Source organism: Corvus brachyrhynchos, unplaced genomic scaffold, assembly GCF_000691975.1.
Source record: "Corvus brachyrhynchos isolate BGI_N302 unplaced genomic scaffold, ASM69197v1 scaffold864, whole genome shotgun sequence".
Taxonomy (NCBI): domain Eukaryota; kingdom Metazoa; phylum Chordata; class Aves; order Passeriformes; family Corvidae; genus Corvus; species Corvus brachyrhynchos.
In genome coordinates this window covers 500,026-511,843 of record NW_008237871.1, presented here as the reverse complement: position 1 = coordinate 511,843, position 11,818 = coordinate 500,026, and the positions used below count along the sequence as shown (strand labels likewise).

The 11,818-nt window shown below is 40.1% G+C and overlaps 1 protein-coding gene across 1 annotated transcript in view; it reads right to left on the bottom strand.

The window, feature by feature from the left end:
* SLC5A1 (solute carrier family 5 member 1) overlaps positions 1-5,820 on the bottom strand; it is a 35,999-nt gene extending 30,179 nt beyond the window's left edge. Inside the window, exon 1 of the mRNA XM_017732240.1 lies at positions 5,667-5,820. The gene's annotated coding sequence lies outside the window, so the exon portion shown is untranslated. The remainder of the gene's footprint in view (positions 1-5,666) is intronic.
* Positions 5,821-11,818: the final 5,998 nt, after the last annotated feature.

The following is an 11,818-nucleotide window of genomic DNA, read 5'->3' as shown; positions in this document are numbered from 1 at the left end:
CCTGCTGGGGCAAAGGAAAAGAAAACAAACTTAACAAAAAAACCCCAACAAACAACAAAACAGATTATACACAGATTACTATTGGAAAAAGAAAGGAGAGAAACAGCAATAAGGAAGAGTGTGAAAAAAATACTGACATCTGAAAACAAATAATATCAATAAATTACCAGATATATTTCTGCAGAGGTACCTCCCCCCAAAAAAAGTGTGACGCAGTCTTTGGATAGATTTTAAATGTTCTTTTGAATGAAGAAGAACATTTCTATAAGGATTCATGGGCCTCAGAGATCAATCGTTTCATCCATTAGATCTATGTTATTTCAGTCTATGTGTGCATTTAGGTGAGGATTTCTCCATGTGTATCAGAACATCAGGACACGATGAGAGATGACGTCTTGATAGGTGTGGATGTTTCCAGGATTTTGACTGAGGCACAAGTTGGTTGCTTACATTTTCAGATGAGTGTTTGCTGACAGCAGCACATCAAAAAAAGCCCTGCTTGGTCTTTAGAGGTGCCATGAGATCTATTTCCTCACATCATGATGTAAGGAGCTACACTGAGACAGACAAACTGATAATTAAATATAATAGTCTCTTTACAGGAAGGAAGCTCTTCAAAATGTCTCTAGCTCTTGCTGAGACAAATCAGCTCCCCCAGTTTTGGCACAGCTAAACCCCTGCTGCAAGCAGGTCGCTGATGTTTTAGATGTCACGTTTCAAACTGTGCCGAGAGCGCTGTTTTGAATCGGTGCTCAAAGCAGAGGCAACAGTCAAGGACCATCAGCATTCCCAAAGTTAGAGCCACCTGCCCCTTTGTTACAGGAGCACAGAGGCTGATTACGCCTAAGAATGCACCACTCAGGCACAAGGAGGAAAATATTCAGGAATACACTGGCTTCAAAAGTTATATCTTTCCTGTTATCTGTGAACCGAAAACGGCAGAAAGCCCGACTAACTGGATGAGCAGGTATTCCCCAAACCACTACAGAACCTAGGGAATACAGGGGGTGAGAGTGGGACTCAGTTATGGATATTCTCTACCAGAAGAAATGTTCTTCAGGGAGAAAACCTCCTGGAGCATCCTGCCATCCCAGGATTACCATAAAAAACCTAAAAATTCAGCATTGTATCCTTTTTTCTTTCTCTTTAGTGGTGTCAGGCTCTTGCTCCAAGACTTGATACAAAATTATCATTTCTACCCAAACCAGTCATTACAGTAATATTTTTCATTCATCCAATCCATGGCACAATCTGTAGCTACAGCCTAGAATCACATTTACTACCATATACCAAATTATTCAGCTCAACAGTGTTAAATGAAAACAATGACACATCCACATATAGGATAATTATACCAATACTAAAGGAACAGAGAGAAATTACTGGTATGCTTTTCCCTTGCTCCCCACCCCCTCCAAAAAAACCCTCAGAGAAGTTGTAATCTTGGTCCTATGGGGACTCCACATTTCCAATTTACTTTTTCAAGCCAGAGAAGGGTACTATTAGCAATTAGGAGTGGGAAATCAATATGAGCCTAATAAAGAACAGTTTTAACAGCAGGATATAACAACTTCACCTATTTTTTCAAGTAATAGTGCTGACAAGGAAAAGCTCCTGTGGGCTTGGATAGCTTTTGACAGCCTGTTTAGCTGCCAGGAAGCTCGGGGCCCAGCAGGATCTGTAATGGATCCACAGAACAGGTCGTAACTACATCCAGTTTGTTCAGCAGCTACATTTGTTCTGTTTCCTGTACCTACAGTAATAATTCCTATGCTTTTCCCCCATACACTAACACAACATGTAAAATCCATATATGGATCTATCAGAAACAAGGATCCTGGAATAAAGCTTTTGACAGCCCAGCTCATACCACAGATTGGGAGTGTGAAGAGGGTGGTAACTGGGCAGAGAGATTAGCATTGATGACAGGTTCTCTGTACCTGCTTACAGGGGGAGAAGGCGGAGAGCTTTGAAAAGCCCTGTACTTTCACAACCTTGCAGGTGTGGAACTGGGGTGATTCAGATGCAGTTGCATAGTGTAGTACACTATATTTAAGAAGGGTGTGTAGAATGTGGAACATATTTTTCAGCATTAGTTAACAAGTTTCATATCATCAGGACATTGCTTATTGGAAACTGTGCTGAGGACTGTAAGACTGACCTGTGCAGATCAGGGGGAGTACTGAAGTCACCCCAGCTAAGAATGTAGCTTCCAACACTATCCAGACAGATCACATCCAGAGGGAATACATCACACTGGAATACAAGTTCACAATCTGCTCTGAAAGATTAGTCCCAGAAGACCAAAAATCTCTTCTAACTCCTCAAATGTCTGTGGTCCTCCCTCAAGTTCATGCAAAAGAAGAGTAAATGTTTAGGGAACATCATGCAAAGATCACAGATAGAATGGGAGATGCACATTCCAGAACACTCTGGGTGTAGCCCAGAGGGACTGTTAAGAGTTTGAGCTTCCATTTGTGCTTGCAGATAAAATTTGATTTGAATACTTTAGAGGGCAAGCAAATCACACATTTATTTTTAAAAAAGTAATTTGATGACAATACCAGTGAGGCCCTTTCAGTTGTCAAAGGAATAGCACGTGTTTGCTGAAAAACTGTATATTTGCAACTTGTTGGTATTCTTTCCATGTCCTGAAACATTCATTTTAACACTACATTGCCACTTTGAAAAATTCTAAGAGATTTCCTACCTATCAGTAACAGGAGTTTCTATAAGAAAGCTGAACATCCAAATTAGGAAACACATAAAAAGCTATTTTTACATGTTCATACATTAGAAGTTACCTCACTTGACTGAAACAGTATTTAAATTGTACTTTCTCTAAAGAGATCACAAGGGGTAGAGAATAGTAATCATTGTTGTACAATCACAGGACACCAAACTGATTTAGAGTGGCTATTGTTTTGCTACTTGTTAATGATTCCTTAAGAGTCCAGAACAACTGGCAGTAAGAGAAAGGAGACTTATTTTACCATGTAAGACTTTTCATCATGATCAGATGCTTCAGTGAATCCAACACAGGGCCTCACACCATGTCAGAGCCAAGGTGACCTTTATGAGCAAATCACTGTTAAATAACATCCATCAAGACGAACTTGTTCAACATTTTGGGGACAGAAGGGGATACCTTCACTGTCAGAGGTAAGAGGAGTAAAGGCAATTCCCTACAGCCGCACAAAGGAAGCCTGCTACTAATACTTGTGCATCCATAACAACGGGCCGAGAAATTCCTACATGGCTGAGGTCACCTCCCAAATTGTGGTGGCAGATTTTAAGTCCCAAACTGCTCGAAAATAGTGCAATGCAGGCCCAGATTTCAAGGCTTCCCTTCTCACTGCTTAGTCCCTGCTCCATGCTGGTTGCTGCTTTGCCAAATAAGCATTGGAGTCCCACCAATAACAGAAATGTTGTCTCTCCCAGTCTCAGGATGCTTTTTGCCACAGCCTAGCATATTGTGTTTGAATGGGAGATCAAAAATGGGACAGTATCCAGGCACTCATGAAGCTCAACTACCCTTGCAGTAGTTCAGTGTTTTTCCTGACATTGAACCTGGAAAAAAGCTAATATCAAAGAACAAACTTCTCCACAAACTTCTGCATTATACAATTGTCCTGATTTCCTGCTTTGAAGAGGAAAACACATGGATATAAGGACACAGATCATTTGAGGACATCCTTTGGTACACTGTGCTAGCAGCAAGCACAAACTCTGCGATGGCAACGTCTCTGCTGAGGGCACCCAGGGCTGCACTGGCAGAGCACAGGTAGCAGGCAGGGCAGGGAGCCCTGCTCACACCTGTGAGGCAGCACCTGGCACACTGTGTCCCACCTTGGGCTTTTTGTCAAGTGATACTGATCAACTGGAGAGAGCTCAGGGAAGGGTCACGAAATAGTGAAGTGCCTGTACCACATGGCATATGAGGGGAGGCTGAGGGTCTGAGTGTGTTCAGCCTCAAGAAGAGAAGGTTTGGGAGAGGAATCCAGTTGTCATAACCAAACATTTAAAAGGCAATTACACATAAGAGAGAGACACTTCTTAGAGGTAACAGTGCAAGGGCAAGAAGCAATGGTCACAGATTGTGGCAGAAAAAATCACGAGTGGATATAGAAGGAAAAAAATTCAGTATTAGTGCTGAAGTCTTGAAATAGGTTGCCTAGAAAGACAGAAATCTATGTTCCTGGAGGTTTTCAAAATTTGTTGGACAAGGCCCTGAGCAATCGATTTAGCTTTGAAGGTAGCCCTGCCCTTCATGGTCTCTAGAGGACCACTTCAAACTAAATTATGTTATCTGGAGATCTCTGACACATTTCCTTTTCTTTAAGTCTTCCCTGCTGCACAGGGCTGTTTGACAAGCTCATCTGTGCACTCAGGTCTACAGGCTCACAAGTCAGAGTTTTGATGCACATTCTCACAATTATGCCACGGAAAAAGGCAGAAGTGTCATATCCTCATTTTTTACTAATCACTCACTGCCAAATCCTTGAGGCTGTTATCAGGCAAAGTCCCATAAAACGCTGGAGAAAGCAGAGTGTACCTTGGTGCCACACTTCATTGTGACCAATCAGAGCAAAAACTGTGTATGAGCTGACTGAAACCATACCAGGGCTGTGGGTGCAAAGTCTGGGAGCTCCTAATCACTGCTCTGTTCCTGCACAGATCTCTCCAGAGCTCCAGGAGAGGTGCCCAAATAAAGTCTGGACAAAGCTGGCAATGGACTTCATCAACTGACTGTAATTGATTTATTGCACTTAATTGTTGATGGATGACTTGGTGACTGAGGCTACATATCGCAGTGATTCATTAGCCTCACCCCATTACAATTCAGCACTTTTTTCAGATAGCAATGTTAATTCTGCTCTCAAATACAGAAATGATGGTTCAAAATCGGTGGAATGCCTGAGAATAAGGTGCAGTAAGGACCCTGACTTCCCTTTGGCTTCTTGATCCCAAAGCTGAACATGCGTGACCACAAGGTGTCAACAATTAACTCAGGCCAGCCTTGGGATCCTGACTGATGGTGGTCCTGGACAGCACTTGGGAGTGGCAACTAACAGTTTATACTAGACAAAAATAGAGCCACATTCACTTTACTCCTCATTTTTCTGCAAGAAATATTTCCTAGAATACAAGTACAGTGGATTTTTGGCACAGAGCACCTGTGAAGCCACAGTGGATTCTTCACAAGAAGTTTCTAAGTGCTTTTCAGTATTAGTATGAAAAAAAATTAATGAATACAATTTAATTTCTAAAAAGAGAAGGAGGAAGAGGAAGAATAGAGCTTCCAGATTTTAAGAACAAATTGAGAATGACCAAAACAAAACGGAACAAAAACTATCTATAACCGCAATTCATGTTAAACTCATTGTGACCTATCTAATTATAACAGAATACACATACTAAATCCAGAGAAGTAAAAATTAAAATTACTAAGATATTAAATCTGAAACCAATAGAAAATACTTCACTTTTTCCTTTCCCACTCCTAATTTTTATTGTCATATTCCAAATAGACCTGTTGGAAAATACAGGCCTGATCTTTCCTTGCTTAGCAAAGACTTGTCTTTAATGTGATTGATAATGTACAGTAACAGGAGTGGGATAAACAGGTGCTCAGTGGCTTAGGAACACAAGAGATGAAAACATACCCAGTCCTGCACTCTCCTTACTCCAGCTGTACTTCGAGCTCAGTGAATTGCAATCCCTCATTTCCCCTCCTCATTCCCAGTTATGTCATACCCATTAGCTGGAGACTGCAAGGCTGTTTCATGGAGGTTTCATGGCACTAATGGAGAAAGTAGACGTTAATAGCTAAAATTTTGGTTTTATGAATTATGTTTCTAGGGCTTAATGGCTTATGTTTCCTTGGCAACAAACACATCATGTGCTTTTTAATAAGGTTTGTACATGAGCTGTGTACAGGACCATGCCAGAGACCCCTGCTGATAAGGTTTCTAAAACATGAATACAGAAGAGTGGATCTACCCTTTGACAAAGCAAGGACCACACTGGCAGAAGAGCAAGAGCCTTCCCTAGTCTTTATAGAAGTGCTCCAACTGCAGTTTCCTGGTTTTAGTATCTAAGTCCTTATTCATGCAAAGACCATCTTCACTTACTTTACATCAGTAAATTTCATTAACTCCGTGGTTATCCCCTTAAATATTCTACAATAAAAAAAGCAGCATAATTTTATTTCAGGAATTAAATTTGTCCAGTAAGGCTGCACTGTGGTTTATCTGGAAGAAAGCTTGGAGAAAAAACAAGTTACCTATCTAATTTCATGTTTTTCTATGGAACAACTTGTTACAGGGAATAGGCTGCATTCTGTTACAGAACTTCAACATGCTTTGTGATCCAACAGAGGGTATCCACAGAAAAAAAACCCTAAACTACACAAACTATACTGGTGAAAAAAGAGACTTGTGCTGAATATGCACAGGCACAGCGAACTCCTGTGGCTGAAGTCAGCAGAGATCATCACAGTGCCACTCTTAAGCACCTCAACATTCTGTTTCACAACGAATATAAAAGGTCCCGGTACAAGTCTGGAAAAGTTTAGTGATAGAGATGAAGACTTTTTTTTTAGTATCATGTCCATGAAAGCAACCATATAAGTCTTGGCTGGCTCCAACCTTCCTAACACTATGACAACAGCAAAGGTAAAAAGGGGTGGGACACCCTAACACAAAGTGTCAGGTAATTAAGTCATTTATGTTCTTAGACTGTCATTCACATAGTAGCTGATGCAAGTAGCAGAGTACAACCATGTGATCCATAAGCACCTTAAAACATTTACTAACCAGTAATCCATGCAGTGCTCAGAGTTAAGGGAGCCTGACATCCACTGGCATCAGGACTGAAAAAAAGAGGAAAGTTACAATCAGCACTCATCTGTTTGGCTTATTTATTAAAGCAATCAGAAACTTAGAAAGAAACAATTCCAAACATGGAAAAAGAGTGTTCTATTGTTGCATCTGAACCAAGAAACACAATGAAAGGATTATTAAACATGTGGAAACAAGATGTAATAGATAGGGAGGAAAAGAGAAGGTGGAAGGAGCACCAAAATTTACAATGGAACAATTAGTATGGGAGACATCTTGCAAATCAGACTGAACATAATTGATATTAATAGATAAGGTGTGCACTGAACCAGTACAGGTGGCACAGGGAAGGAAAAAAGACAGCAAAACTCTTACATCAGGCAAGCTTGTGTAGGCAGAGAACCCTGTCTCGTTTCTCTCCCATCACACTGGGCTCGATCAGTGTAATGAGGACTCCCTGACTGCTTCTGCACCAAGCTGAGCATCACCAAACATTTAGAATGCTAAAACAAAACTGCCTCTGTTTGCTGCTTCACAAGATGGAAGAGAATGACACTGAAAACCGACCTCGACACTGCACAACAGAGCAGCCCCAGCTTGCACCAACCCTGCCAGAGCTCAAGAAGCATTTGGAGAACGTGCTCAGGCACATGGTGGGATTCTTGGGGTGTCTTGTGCAGGGCCAGGACTTTGAATCAATGATCCTTGTGGATCCGTTCCAGCTCAGGATATTCTATAATAGCAAAAGTGTAGAGAAGACAATTTCTATAAAGCTTGCAAACAGGTACATCAGCCACAGTTTCACCTGTGAATGTTGCTGACATCATTCAACCACTGGAAATAAATCATTATTCCCAGTTTAACAAAGCATCCAAGGCATAGCAGCTCTCTGCTTCAGAACAGAATTGCTCTCTACCCCATCAATGACACAAAGGATGAGGCAGTCACGAACCACCAGCTGCAATGCCATTCTCCAGGAACTGAAAAGCAAATTGATTTCCATGATTCAACTGCTCAAATCAATACTCACCCTCCCACTCCTCCTGTACACACACAGACACTTTTCTTCCTTTAAAATAAACAATATTATCTTCAAAGTTAAGGAGCATTACTGTGTTTAATGTGGCATAAATACATTTTTCAGTGGAAAACATTTTCTGCCTATTACTTTATGCAATGAAAAGTTTGCCATCAGTTCTTGTGACTCTGATCATGGACAACTGGGGTGACAATTTTGCATTCGTGCTCTTCACCTGCTAGGGAACTGGTTCTGAAATTTTATGCCAATTTATGATTTGAACCATGTCCATCAACCCAACATCCCAACATCTCTGTGTTTACAATACTATATGAAGGACATAAAACATAATTTCCCTGGGATGTGGCACTGTCCAAAGTTATGACATCACTCAAGAGGCACTTAAGGCCACTTTAAGTAGATTCTTAGTGAAAATTAAAAATTGACAATTGGCTAAATACTAAATTACTAATCACTTTTTGAGAAAACAGTTTGAAGCAGCAAGAACAAATGCATCCATTAACAAGGAGAGTAAGTAGCTTCATCTCAGTTCACAGGCAGTAAAAAGAAATTAAAGCCTCCTGTGTAGAGACTTGCAGGTGTGAGTTACAGCCTGCTAAGGTATGTGAGCCATAAAGATATTGATAGCCAAAACACTCTGAGGATGAAAGCACACACATCAGCAATGGAATGTGCTCCGGCATGGGCACTCAGGGAAAAGCACTTCTTTTGCCTTTATTTGCATATATAATAACACGATGGATGGACAGCCTGGGGGTTTTCTTAAAATCCAAGGAAATCCTCTTCATTAAATTACTACCAATGGGACCTTCAGATATTGTTGCCCTGCAAATGAAGTTACAATACAAGGAAAACAATAACTGCCTAAAGTTTTGCTGCTGGACTCCACATGATTTTTTAAACTGCACATCCAGCTCAATTAATCCTCATCAAAGATAGCTTCTGATGGCTGCTAAGGTAAACAGTAGCTGTTTGTCCACACCAATTATGGATTTTGGACATAGACTGTAGTGTTCATACCATTTACAAATTCGTTTCCCACATTCTCAACACCCAGAGCAGAATATATGCTGCCTAGAAGTACTGAGCTGTTTATTTTCAAAAAAGCACAAACCCACACACATATGGAATCAATTTACTTACAAAACATAGTGCCATCAGTGAAAGACACCTTGAATTATTTTTCCTTAGCAGTAGAAGAACAACAAAAGCAAATCTAAAGCCTCTGTTTCCTACCACTCATCATTTTAAAAACATCAAGCTCCTGAAACCCATCCCTGTGTTTGGTGTTTGACCATGTTCCAACTCCCTGCCTTAAAGCAAAGGACACTTGGCGTGGTCCCTGCATAGGAAAGTCCAACACCCAAATGACACTCGCCCTGTGGAGCCCAGGGATTTCAAGGAGATGAAGCTGATGTGTTCCACAGGGTTGGCTGTTGAAGGACATGTCAAACTTTCATGAGCACAGTGGAAGATACTTATCAAGTGAAATAATGATCCCAAAGGGCACAGAACTGCAGAGATTGAAGGTAAGCAGGGGCAAAGTGCTCTGACTTTATTGTTTATTGTCCTTTTTATTGTTTATTGAATTAGTATTTTTAAATAAATATAAATAAACATATCTCAGTACGTAATCCTCATCTAGGATTATACTGTATGTAAGAACCTACATAGTTTGTATGAATTCCTCTAAAATGATCCTTGTACATCTAATCTTATATATAAGCTTATAAATTTTATATATACTTTATAATTCACTTCATATCTAATTTTATATTTATAAGTTTACAATGTATATCTAATATAAGAATGCTGTATTTATTTGTAATGCCACTGTATCAAGTCCGAAGGTGTTCTGATATCACTACTCTTAACAACACTGTCATAAACAACAAGTAACACAGAACAAACCCTATTTATACATTTTATGATTTGGGGTGGGGTTTTTTTATTTGCACACTTTTCCTACACAACCTAATAAGAATAAAAAAATAATGCAAGGATGGAATAACCACCTCATGCTGTTCTTTCAATAAATCAATGTATTTGCAGGAAAGAATGAGAAAATAACTCATTAAGGAGATAAAGGTGGGCTGGGAAGTACTCTGTTAGCTGGGCTAGAGTGTCTCCAGACACAAGTTTTTTCGAAGTTCTCAAGTTTGCTGCAAAATAAGTTAATTCCAAAATTCAAAAATATGCTTTAGGAGCACAGATCCTGATGTACTGTGGCAGTGTAAATAATACTGAGTGAACTTTCTAGTCCCAGCACTGAAATACATCCTGTCCCAATGGCTATCTGCCCCCATCCTGCTTGGCCATGATGTGGAAAGGGACAGTCCTACAGCCTCTGCAGTCTCTCAGTGAAAGCACCAGTTTGAGTCACAAGTCACAAAATCACCCACTGGGAAGATGTTTGTAGTATATGTACTTTAACTTATATTACTACTGTGTAAGTTATTGTATTTTAGAATAAAACATAAGAGTACTGATTCCAGCTAGGCAGAGTGTTACATCTTTTAGACGTAACTAAAAGAGCACCTAAGTGATTTGTGTTAGCTGCTTAAAATCCCAGATGAACTGTTTTTGTTATAGTAACTAATGATCACTAAATCTTTGGGGTTTTAACGAGCAAGATTTTATATCTCTGAGTACAGTACAGAGTGAATTCTGTGCAAACAAAGTCCTCCAGCAGATGGAAGCACTAGCCAGCAAAAGCTGAGCTCTCACAGGACTGTCCTGCAGCACCACAAACCAGCTCCACTGATACTCACAGAATTTCACCACGTAAAAACTCCAAGTGGTTCACACTGGTGGAAAACAAATCTATAATTCTGTACCACTCGAGATCTCCAGCATTGCTATTGCAGAGCATACAATTATTATTTAAATATTTACAGAAACCTGACACTGGTGAAAGTCTAGAGACAGGAAAAGCTGGAATATGAATCACAAACATGTGGATTTCAGGTAAAATTTACCAAAACCCCATAAGCTCTACCAACCTTTTCCCACACGTCCCTGACAGTTAAACAAATACAGCCAAGTTTCTTGCTTTCTTTCTCATGTTTTACCAATAAATGTCATCCAAACATAAATGTTTAAAATGTACTTAAATACAATAACCTCAAATTGCCAGGTAGAGTGTTGAAATAAAACAAACCCAAGTTCAGGGGTCATTCTGAAGTTCAGTTAACAGAAAAAGTAACACAAGTGGCCATTAATAGTAGGATAAAATATCCCTTCAATTACAGATTCAGCAGCATCCCAGACTAGTAACTGCAAGGTTGTTCCAGTTCCTTAAAGCCCAGGAAAGGCCGTGATTACTGACACGTATTTTACAGTGATTCAAGTCCCTTTGCTCACCATGAACAGAACAGCTTGATCTGCAAATCCCACCACTGTATGTTGATAACTAGACACTGTTACCAAACTGGAATTCAAGAATTTACATGCAGATCTGAAGCACAAGCAAGTGACTATTAATGTCTCACTTGATTGTTGGGAACACCTGAGCACAGACTGGCTGCTGCTTTCCCCCTCTATGAGCTGTTCTGTTCCTTGCCATCTGATTAAAATTAAATTAAATTATTTCAGGTATGAAGGACAACTGTCTTTTACAGTTACTCTGGCACAAAGGCTGAGATTTCTTTGTTCAGTATGCTGAACAAATAAACAGTCAATCAGACAGTATTTGTAAAGCATAAGGAGGGGAATCCAAGATAAACAAATACCAAAAAACCCCAACCTCTATCCCCTTGCTTCCCCCTGCACCTAAGTGGAAATTCTGTTCCCTGCTCAATGAAGTCACGTTCCCTCTTCTGGATTTTTCTCCTAGTTATGCCAGAACTGAGATGTTATCCCCATTCCAGCCTACTCCCAACATTTCTGGAGTCCTTGATTTCAATGAATAGTTCAGGTGCCCCAAAACTCCTCATTA